Below are 12,274 nucleotides of genomic sequence, written 5' to 3' on the forward strand. Positions count from 1 at the left end.
TCCCCACGTCACTCATTAAATCTTCAATTCGCAGATTTACAGGGCTGCATCGGCAGGTTTCCCAACTTCTTCGTTAGCCTATTTTATGACCTCCTGTTGTCGTCATTCCAAGCACTTCCGTGCCTAGTTTCCTTCCGCTCACCTGGCGTGGTGGTCCCGTCACACGTCTCTGCTTTCCGCCGCGTGGCGGTCCCGTCGCACGTGTATAGTTTCCTCTGGCTCCCCGAGGTGGCGGTAGTCTTGAAAGGGAATGCATGCCACCGATCAAGCCCATGGATAGAAATAAAAGTGTGTGTGCGTTCCTCTTCGGGATGATCTCCGTCGCCGCTCAAGCGAAACAACATTTGCTCATACCTTTGGTCTAAATTTTATGTAACGTCTATGACGCGTCATTTTTTTATATAGCGGCGGATCCCACGCATGATTCCTTTCGGACGTATATATCTATGCATCTGCTAAAGAAAAAAAGCTGTAGATGACTTAGGTCCGCAGCAGCATTAGAGGGAGGCAACTTCATTTTCATTGCGATAGCATTATAGGCAGACTTCAGCCAGTTTAAAGGTATATCGTTTCTGCGACAAAACATGTGGACCAATCCCGATGGCAGTGCAGTGTAACACAGCGTTTCAAAGAGTTGGCTATCTCGAGTGAATAATGTGAGAACCTGGCATGTGACAGGCGCCAGACACTTCAGTGAGTGACACATTGACAGGACAGAAACATGCGTGTGGTCGTAACCTAATGGTTAGAGCATTGGGCTGCTGTGCTTCAGGACAGAGGCTCGATCACATCATCGGTCATGCATTTCTTTAATAGAGATTTAGGCGGTGTTCACCCATTTTGGAGGTAGTATCTAATAGAAAACTTGGTGTCTGTTGAGCAAATGCGAGCGCATCAATGTGCACAAAAATGCAATTTTCTGAGATATGAGATGTAGAAATAATATATAATATATTGATAAGTAAGCGTTCACAAGGTCGCTCGTGACGCTCACGTGCGCAGCTGACGAGACGTCACCTTCAACGCATTCTTCGTATGCTATCTCATTTTTAGAGAGCTAGTGGTGCTAATTTATGGTCTAGTTTATTGCACTACAAAATTCTTTACTTAAGTATATCTGCGTGCGTACGTCTGCTCATCAGAGAGCCCCTTTATGTATGTTGAGAGGAAACACGCCTTACGTCAGATAATTTCACTAGAAGTTGGGGATTTCCACGTTTTGTTCGTAATGTTAACAAAGAAAATATTGCAGATGACAAAGGTTCGCAGTAGCATTTTCAACAGTTTCGAATGACATTGAGAATCCATGTACCTTTTTATTTACTGCATAAATTGCTCGACGCAGGAACGAACATGCGCTGCCGTGGACGGAAGATTCGTTTGGCAACGGGGGTCAGCATGTTTCGTCAGCCGGTAATCTTCAAGCCATATACCAAGCCATGTCGTAAAACCCGTGGCGTGGGCACCACAGAAATTCCACACAACTGCAGGAAAGACACAGAAGTTAGATCAACTGGAACAGCTCAGATTCCCTGACGTGTGCTAGTACATTACAGACACAGCAAAAGTGCTACCTTGAACGTATCATGTTTAATTGCAAGCTTATTTATAGGGGTGAAATGCAAAAACGCCCGTCTAGCGTGCATTGGGCGCACGTTAAAGAATCCCAGGTCGTTAAAATAATCGCGAATCCCTCTCCCCCCCCTAGCGCGTGCCTGATAATCACAACGTGGTTTTGGCACGCAATAACCCAGAATGTATTTTAAGTTAAATAGCTTAGTTCAGATGATATAACAAGGTCCAAAGTTTCATATTTGTCCATCCTTTCTCTGTAAAACCCTTCATATCCTTAAGGTTAAAACGACGTACAAAACGCCCTTTACACACCCTCAATTTAAGCATTCCTTTTTTGGAACCCAAATTAACCCTTAAGTCATGAAAGGGTGTAAGGAGGGCATATTTCTCTGACTACGCCTATAAGGTTGTCGGTATGTTTAGTTTTGGCAATTCCGTAACGTTGATGATATCGTTGCGCAATTATTTGTGCAGACCTCTTTCAGGAGATCTACTCAATTACCAGTTACATCTTGCTCATTAATACACAAAAGCATGAGTAGGTTTCGCGAATTTCTGCAGATGGCCATGCATTTATGCAAAACGCAGACACTCAACGTTGCAACCGGTGCCCTTGAATACATGGCTATACCTATACACCGAATGGGTAGCATTTACTGAGTGTCGCCAAATGGACTGCACCTTGTTCAACATGCGATTAGTGTGCTGTTTGGTGGTCTTGGGAAGTGGGATGCTAGTTGTCATCTGTTTTCGGTTCTATGCCTGCTGTTTTGTCCTATGCCAACGCGGTTATCCTGATATATAATGGTGATTCTATGATGAGCTTGCACCGAAATGCAAATTCTAAAAAATCTATGGCCAATGTGTATTATTTATTTCATTTACTGAGCAAGTATTCAGTCAGAAGGCAGGCCGCGCAAAGATAAAGGCTATTTGCCTGTTTGTTTGAACGCTGGCTGATGCTACCTCTAACTGATGCTAAGTTTATTCTTTTGTGTTCAAAGCACAGTGCCAAGGACAAGATGACCACCTTCAACGAAATAGTGAAATGGTACAGACTGAACAGACAGACTATGCCACCACCTCACCCGGGGCTTACCCGGAAGGAGGCAGTGTTATACAGACAATTACAGACGGGGTCCCTGCTCACCCCGGTGCTAGCTAAGCACGTGTGTCCGAGTGTGTACACGAGTGACGTGTGTAGAGTGTGCGCGAAGGAGAGAGCTACCGCGGCTCACATCCTTTGGGACTGTGGCGTAAATCCGAGAGAAGCCAGTGAAAAGACGACGATCCCGCCGCAGCTGGAGGATGCAACGAGGATCTACGATCAAGAGACACAACTCAAGGCCGTCCAGCAGGTCTCGGCAGCTCTCGAAAGGCAGCGACCGAGCGAAACCGAGGAGAATGGGGGCAGCACCCCCAGGAAGGGGGCGGCGGCCCTCTCGGACCCTCGGAAATAGCGAGGAAGCAAGACCTCGAGGTGCACAACGCACGAGACTGACGTAGTGGCCGCGTCACGATGAATGCTCGTCCTCCCCGCGTGGAGGGAGCCTAATCGACTCTGCAGGCATTCTCAACAAAGTTATTCTCTGTCTCTCTCTCTCTTCAAAGAAAGCGCGATGGATGAGACTCGCTATTATTTGTCTAATGATGTGAACCAAGTGGTGTCAACGTGTTCGACAGCTTCCGACAAATGTATTCACTTGAATACAAGGTCAGTGAAAAAGAAAGTATTATGTTCAGGAAGAATTTTTTGCCGGTTTCTCCTTTAAATTTTCTGCGATAATGCTGACGGAGACGTGGAGCGCATGTGACTACGTTGTTGTTAGATTGAAAGACTATACCACATATTACGTATATAGACAAAATGTCCACGGTGGTGGTGTAGCACTATTGCTTAGCAATGATGTAGAAGGTCAAATACTTGAATCATACACTGCAATAACCTGAGAATATGATTTTTTTTTCGATTTGTACGCAAAGCACCGTCTTTTCTGTACGTTACCGGCCTCCAGACGATAATATTTCATAATTTCTGCAGTTTTACGGCCTGTTACTGACTTCCGTTGTTCAGTGACACAATTAGAAAACGTTGATAGCTTGTGGTGATATTAACATTGATATGAGCATTCCCAGTCTATCTGCTAGAGATTTTAATACGACCATTAGGTCTAATGGTTTTGTAAACCTGATTATTATACCAACAAGAGTTACAAGTGAAAGCTATTTTGTGCTTGATCTGATTATCACTAACGCTATGACGAATGTTATATCGGGGCTTTATCTTGTTGCATTAGTGATCATCTTCCCGTCTTTGTTTGCGTAGAGAAGCCTGGTACAATAGGGAGTATATTTACATAATTCACATGCCAAGCAATTGCAGAGACCTCACTGACATCCTTCGGTAACGAGCCCGTGAAAATAGATTGGAGCAAGATAGCTGGACTAGACGATGCAAATTTAGCTTATAATATGTTTATTGATACCTTTAAACAAATATATCATGACTGTTTTCCTCCCGTGACCCACTCGAAAAGTCGCAAAATCCGCAAGCCCTGGATAACGCCAGAGCTCCGCAGAGAAATACAAACCGAACAAAAGTTATGCAGGAACTTTTTGGGCACTCGTCAAGCTGAGGACCTTGCGGTATTTAAGAAATATAGGAATAAATTGACCAAGAAACTGTGATCTGCACGAGCTTCCTATCACCTATCACTTCTAGATGTCAAGCATTTTTGGGATAGTGCACTTTGGGCAAAATTAAATACACTCTTACAGCGTAAGAGTGCACATACTGTATTAACCAAATTAAATATTGACGGAAAGGAAGTATCTGGTGTAGAATTGGCTAATGTATTCAGTATGTTCTTAACAAACCTGACTACTAGTGTCGCTCAATCTGATGCTTGCAAATGTATACACATTCGAAATGATGAATCAGTTTTTCTGCACCCAGTTATGGAAAGTGAAGTAGTGTCAGTGATAAGAAATCTTAACAACAGCAGTAGCGGTGACACTGATGACATTCAAATACGCCCAGTGAAGCATGTAGCTGAAATAATGGCCTCCATACTGGCCCACATCTTCAACATCTGTTTAGTAAGTGCAGTTTTTCCAGAAAAAATGCAGTCAGCTAAAGTCATTCTCATTTATAAAAAAGGAGATAGAAATGTTCCCTGAAAATACCGACCAATATCAATTCTGCCAGTGTTCTCAAAAGCCTTTGAAAGACCGCTTCATCAAAGACTGTCTAACTTCATCAATAAATCTAATCTGCTAACACCATTTCAGTTTGGCTTCTGTGAAGGCAAATGAACTGAGTCTGCATTACTCGAACAAAAATAGTATATATTAACACAACTAGAACACAAAGCTATTGTCCTTGGTGCGTTTGAGGATTTTTCAAGGGCTTTTGACCTCGTGGATCATGAATTCTTGCTAAATAAATTGCAGTGCTATGGTGTCCGAGGAAAAGCACTATCATTAATAAACTCCTATCTGTCATTTACGCAACAAGTGGTATTAATTTATGGTATACAGTCTGGGCCGAAACCTCTCGTATGCGGTGTCCTTCAAGGAAGTACACTAGGACCTTTACTCTTCAATATTTATATAAACGATATTATGAGTACTAGCCATAATGCAAAGTTTGTCATCTATGCGGATGATACAAGTCTATTTTTTGCTGGTAATAACATTTCCGAACTTATTGACCAATGTAACGTCGCAATGAAAGCTCTTGAGGATTGGTCAGCAGATAATTCAATGAAGATCAACGAGGGTGAACTAAGGCTGTCATTTTTAGGCAGAAAATAAACTGATCCCACCTGCATGAAGATATTATTTTAAATACACGTCCTGTAGAAATAGTGGAGCAGTTCAAATGCCTAGGGATAATATTTTCTTCGAATATGTCATGGGATTGTAACGCTAATTACGTATTAAGCAAAATAGCTCAAATCTCTGGTGCCATACGTCGTTTCAAATGCATCCTTCCTACACAAACTAAGATGATGATATACAACTTAATCTTCAGCTCATATTTAAATTATTGCCAGTTAGTTTGAGGTACCACAACGTTTACTTACCTTGAGAACATTCACTTAATCCAAAAAAGGTATCTCCGACATGTGTATAATTCGTCATAGAGACATCCGAGTGCTGCTTTATTTAGTCACTCTAGAGTGAGTAAAGTACATAACCTTTTTAAATATCGCCTTAGTGTCATCTTTAAATCGGAAATCAGAAATAATATAACCAACCTCAGGAAATTAGCAGAACTAAGGAATAGGGTATTAGGCGATCCAACAAGGCATGGCGAGGAATGGATAGTACAGACACCTCGACTTAATCTTGGAAAAGAACGCCTTCACTGTACTCTTCCGTCTCTTCTCAATGGCTATGCTGTCAATAAGTTTGATTTGTTTTCCTGTTCGCGCGAATAACTTCATAGTATGTATTTAAATAACATGGCTTAGGTTCTCTTATGTGTACATATTGCTGTTTTGTGTATGGTTTGGTGATTCCTTGGCGTACTTATTTATGTTTCAAAATTCTACAAGTTGCAGTACTGCGCCGCTGCTGAACATTAGGTTTGTAGACTCGTCAAGCTGTCCTGGCGCAGCTTTTTTCTTCAACCCCTCCATCGGTACTGTAAGATGGGAAATAAAATAAAAATGAAAAGAAAACCATTGCTCTGAGTTTATTTAATTTCACAATTTATTTATTAAATATTATTTTATTGTGGACAGACATTTTACTTGTGGTGATTAAGGCTGGCGAAGTACTGCCCAGAACCCCAACGGAAGCGAGGGCTCTTCAACCATTTTTTGTTGTTGCACACTTATAAATATGGCGCTGCTAAGGGTTAGGTTGTCAATTGCACGCTTTATAAAGCTGTCTGTCTGTTCAAAATACGCATTTTGAGCGCTATAGGGTTTGAGTTAAAGACAAATGAAGACACCTTTCTAGGTGCAAATTGGATTGCAGGGTATAAAATTCTCTTTGGTAAATTTTATATTCTTAGACTCAACTTAGTTCAGTCTAAATGTTGCTTTTTGCTGTGGAACTTTACGATGATAGCTCACTATATGTTGCACGAAATGTTGGCATATAAAACTTTTTCAACTGTATTTAAGTTCGCATAATTATGATGTAGCCTTTTCATGGCACAAGAGGTTGAGTTGCGTAAGAAGACTGCCGCGCAGTCAAGTTTTTCCGTAGAGAAACATATTACGCCCATAAATAATTATGTTGCGCTTATGATTGACGCTGTGTAAGCAATGCATGAAAAAGCTCCATAAATTACTATGAATACGGTATATTCTCCGCGACATTCCTTGAGGTAGAAGCTGCAGAATCATCTGCGTTCCAATGAAGAGCTTTCGCTCTCTACCTCTTTGAGGTAGACAACTTAGGTACCGTCGGAAGGGAGTCTCAAAAAAAGAGGTGCTGTGAATAAGGTTAGTGCCCAATAAAGTGAACAGGTTTTACGGCCGGTTGCTACACACTGCTAGTGGCGGATCTTCGTCTCCGCTAATGATCTAGAGGCAACTTTATTGCGATAGCATTTATATGGACACTCTAGGCGATGATGATGATGATGTATGGTGTTTAATGGCGCAAGGGCCAAGTATGGCCAAAGAGCGCCATGCCAGTGTTTGTGAGTTTGCAGTGGAGCGATGAATTCTGAGAAATAGATGAGGCGTGGCTGTAAAGAGGCCTAAAATAGTCGCTGTAAAGTGCGTAAAACATACATGTATTAAGATCATGACAATGGCTAATGAGGTGTGCTATGAAAATGAAGAATGCATTGAGGGAGAATGATACGATTTACAAAATATAACAGATGCAAGAATTGGCCAGAAGCACAATTGCCTAAACAAAGCGCTTGAAACACAAGGGCCTGAAGGCACGTGCTATAAAAATAAACTATCACAGCAGCATCCTCTGGAGAGAGGATGCGCTATGAACTTATTGGGCTAATAACGTGTAGTACAACATCGTTCAAGAAACGGAGAACTGCTTTGGCGTTAAAGAGAGGTTCTTCACCAATAAACATCGTAGGATGAAGAGGGATATGATAGTGGTATGCTACAGGGAAATGTTTCCTTCTCTCTGTTTCGGCTTCCCGACACTCCAGTAAGACGTGGAGTACGGTCAGCCTTTCCCCACATCTGCCACAGAGGGGAGGTTCAGCACCAGTTAAAATATATGAATGTGTACGATATGTATGTCCTATTCTAAGGCGGCAAAAGAGTACTTCAGTGTGTCGTGACTTTGTTAATGATGGCCAGTTGCCCAAAAGGGGCTTAATTACATGGAGTTTGTTCAGTGTTTGTTCATCCCATAAGTGTTGCCAATAGTTTCTGAGTTTTTTGCGTAGAAGTGGCTTTAAGTCTGTGGCAGGAACGGGTATGGAAAAATTGCTAGGTTTTGTTGCTATGGAAGTTGCCATTTTGTCGGCAAGCTCGTTACCCTCTATATACCTGTGCCCAGGCACCCAACATATTACAACGTGTTGATTAGAAGCATACATATTGCAGAGTAATGAATAGAGGTTATTTATAACAGGATTTTTCTGTTTTCGTAGAGATTTCAAGGATTTCACGACACTTAAGGAATCTGTGAATATAATGGCCTTTGGGAGCTTGGCTTTCTTGATGTGTTTAGTAGCCGACAGTAAGGCATAGGCCTCTGCCGTGTAGATACTGGTTTCAGGATGTAAAACGTCAGATTCAGACAACGATGGGCCAACAGCCGCGTAAGAGACGCCGGCTTGTGATTTCGACGCATCCGTGTAAAACTCTGGGCAGGTGTACTTCGACTGAAGCTCTCGAAAGTGCATATGTATGTGTGCCTCTGGGGCGTGTTTTGTTACATCTACAAATGATGTGTCGCATTCAACGATTTGCCATTGCCACGGCGGCAACAGCTCTACTGGAGCCATCAGGCAATTTTCGAGGATTGGGACATTCATTTCATCGAAAAGTTTTCTGACCCGCATTGAGAAAGGCTCTCTCACTGAGGGTCGATTATGGAATAGTGCAGCAGATGCCATATCGTTAAGATGTTTGTAGCAAGGATGTCGAGGGTTAGACTGTACTTTGAAGAAATATGTGAAACTGCTGTATGTTCTTTGTAGGTGAAGGGACCACTCATTTGATTCTACGTATAGACTCTCAATAGGGCTTGTTCTGAAGGCGCCTGTGGCTAATCGGATACCCAGATGGTGGACGGGATCCAGTATTTTTAGCGCGCTTGGCGCGGCTGAGTGGTATACCATGGCACCATAATCCAAACGCGATCGAACAAGGCTCTTATAGAGGTTAATTAGGCACTTCCTATCACTTCCCCATGTTGTATGAGAGAGAATTTTCATTAAGTTCATTGTTTTTAGGCATTTTGCCTTCAGATATTTGATGTGCGGAATGAAGGTCAATTTTGCATCAAGTACAATACCTAAAAACTTGTGCTCCTTGTTCACAGGTATTCGTTGCCCAGACACTTCGATACTGGGATCTGGGACTAGTCCTCGCTTTCTTGTGAAAAGGACACAGGAACATTTCTGGGGGTTAAGGTTAAATCCGTTTTCGTCTGCCCATTTAGACACTTTGTTTAGGCCTTGCTGTATCTGTCGTTCACAAACTGCGAGGTTACAGGATTTAAAGCCTAATTGCACATCGTCTACATAGACAGAATAGATGATTGCTGGAGGTAGTGATGCACGGAGCGAGGTCATCTTAACAATGAACAGCGTGCAACTGAGCACCCCTCCTTGAGGTACACCAGTTTCTTGTGTAAATGGGCGGGACAATACGTTGCCAATTCTGACTCGAAAAGTACGGTTAGACAGGTAGCTTTCTATAGTGCTAAGCATATTACCTCGAATGCCCATGTGCGACAGGTCTCGTAAGATACCGTACCGCCATGTCGTATCGTACGCCTTTGCCATATCGAGAAATATAGACAAGAAATACTGATTGTGTACAAAAGCATCACGGATGTTTGCTTCGATGCGAACGAGGTGGTCGGTTGTAGATCGGCCTTCCCTAAAGCCACATTGAAATGGGTCAAGCATTTTGTTAGACTCTAAGAAATGTACAAGACGGCGATTGATCATTTTCTCAAAAAGTTTGCAAAGGCAGCTCGTCAGTGCTATAGGCCGGTAGCTGGTGACCAATGATGTATCATTACCGTGCTTTAAAATTGGGATGACAATAGCTTCTTTCCATTTAGCTGGCAGATACCCAGCGGCCCAGATAGTATTAAAAAGTGTGAGTAGTGTGATTTGCGTGTCGGGGTGCAAGTGCTTAATCATATCGTACATGATTCGATCCGGACCCGGTGCAGAGCTCTGACATGCTGACAAGGCAGCTTTAAGTTCGGCAACGCCAAAAGGACGATTATAAGGGTTATTTGGGCTGCATTTTCGGTTTAGTGGCTTACATTCTTCTATTGCTTTGCACTTCAGGAAGCTCGCTGAGTAGTGGGTGGAGCTAGACACATGCTCGAAGTGTTGACCAAGTGCGTTGGCCTGGTCTTCCAACGTGTTTCCTTCTTTATCCACCACGGGCAACGGATGAACTTGTTGTCCCTTAAGCCTCCTTAGTCCGTTCCATACTTTTGCCTCCTGTGTGTATGAATTGATGCCGGACAGGAACTTCTCCCAGCTTGCCCTTTTAGCTTGCCGTCGCGTTCGCCTTCCTTGTGATTTTATGTTTTTAAATTCCATCAAATTTTCTGCAGTTGGGAATCGGCGAAGTATGCCCCACGCTTTATTTTGTTTTTTACGCGCCTCCTTGCACTCATCATTCCACCATGGAACTCGTCTTCGGGATGAGCGACCGCTTGATTGTGGAATGAACTTCTTTGCTGCCTCGATGATAAAATCGGTAAAATACGCTGCCGCGTCATCTATACTAAATTCGCTGATAAAATCACGGGATATAAAAGTCGATTCCTTAAAACGTTTCCAATCAGCAGAGGCTAGTTTCCATCTAGGTACATGTGGAGGGGAGTCACCTTGCGTTACTAGGCTTAGAGTTAATGGAAAGTGGTCACTTCCGAATGGGTTTTTGATTACATTCCATTCTAAGTCAGGAAATAGGGAAGCAGATCCAATCGCCAAGTCTATCGATGAATAGGAATTGTGGTGAGGATTATAATATGTTGGCTCCTTCTTATTAAAGAGGCATGCACCGGAGTTTACTAAAAAGTTTTCTACGAAACGGCCTCTCGCGTCGCATCGTGAGTCTCCCCACAATGTATTGTGGGCGTTAAAATCTCCCACCTGAGTATGTAGGGCTCGGGAAGTTGATCGATAAGATTATAAAAGTCTGTTTTCTCGAGGTGATGATTTGGGGGTATGTAAATAGAACATACCGCGACCAATTTGTTAAATAGGATAGCCCGAACAGACACTGCCTCAAGGGGCGTCCGAAGGGCGACGTGTCGACAAGCTACGGACTTGTCGGCAACTATTGCTACACCGCCGGAGGCGTTAGCCTCGTTACGGTCTTTTCGGAAGATGGTGTATTGACGAAGGAAGTTTGTGTTTGTAGGTTTCAGATGTGTCTCTTGAACACACAGTAACTTTGGATTATGTTTGTGTAGGAGTTCTGTAATGTCGTCGAGGTTGTGAAGAAGTCCTCTGACATTCCACTGAAGTATTTGTGTCTCCATAATGACAGATGTGTTTGTGCTGTGTGTTTAAGAGGTGAGGATTAGCTCACGGGGCCCTTTGCAGGCGCCGTGATACGAGATTTTTCTTTTCTGGAGCGGTCGAGAGATTCTCGCCGCTCCTTAGGCGCTGGTGGCGCCGTCTGGCCGGTTGTTGTGTCCATCGCATCTTGCGAGGCGCTGGACACGCGCTCTTGCGAGCGGTTAGTTTGACGTGAAGGCCTCGTCTCGAGGGACGAGACCTTGGAGGTCACCAGCCCTGAGGTCGATGGCCCCGTGTTCTGAGATGGCGGAGCAGCCTGAGCTGCAGCCGCCGAGGGGGCGGATGGCGTCGCTGGCGGCTCACTGCGTGTGAGCCGGACAGCCGCCGGAAACCGTTGTGTCGCTGCCCCCTGACGCGTCACATCGGCAAAGGTGTTTTTGGGCAGGTATGATACCCGCCTACGTGCCTCCTTGAATGATATGTTCTCCTTTACTTTGATTGATACAATTTCTTTTTCTCTTTTCCAGGTAGGGCACGACCGCGAGTATGCGGCGTGCTCCCCATCACAGTTTACACAGTGGAGAGAGTTTTCACATGATTCAGAGAGGTGTTCGTTCGCACTGCATTTCGCACAAGTCTGACGGCCTCGGCAGTTCTGTGAACTGTGGCCAAATCTTTGGCATTTGAAGCAACGGAGAGGGTTGGGGATGTAAGGCCTTACTCTGATTTTAATGTAACCTGCCTCGATGGTTTCTGGCAGCACACTGGAACCGAATGTGAGTATTAGATGCTTAGTGTCAATTTCTTTACCATCACGCCTCATTCTGATCCGTTTTACGTTGATTACATTCTGTTCTTTCCATTCTTCCAGAAGTTCAATCTCGGTAAGCTCCATGAGATCAACATCGGAAACTACACCGCGGATGGTGTTCATGGTGCGGTGTGGGGTCACTGAAACGGGTATGTCCCCAAGAGACACTAGGTTAGATAGTTTTTCATGTTGCTTTTTGTCGTGAAGTTCCAAAAGAAGGTCCC

The sequence above is a fragment of the Dermacentor silvarum genome, chromosome 3 (assembly GCF_013339745.2).
Source record: "Dermacentor silvarum isolate Dsil-2018 chromosome 3, BIME_Dsil_1.4, whole genome shotgun sequence".
Lineage (NCBI taxonomy): Eukaryota > Metazoa > Arthropoda > Arachnida > Ixodida > Ixodidae > Dermacentor > Dermacentor silvarum.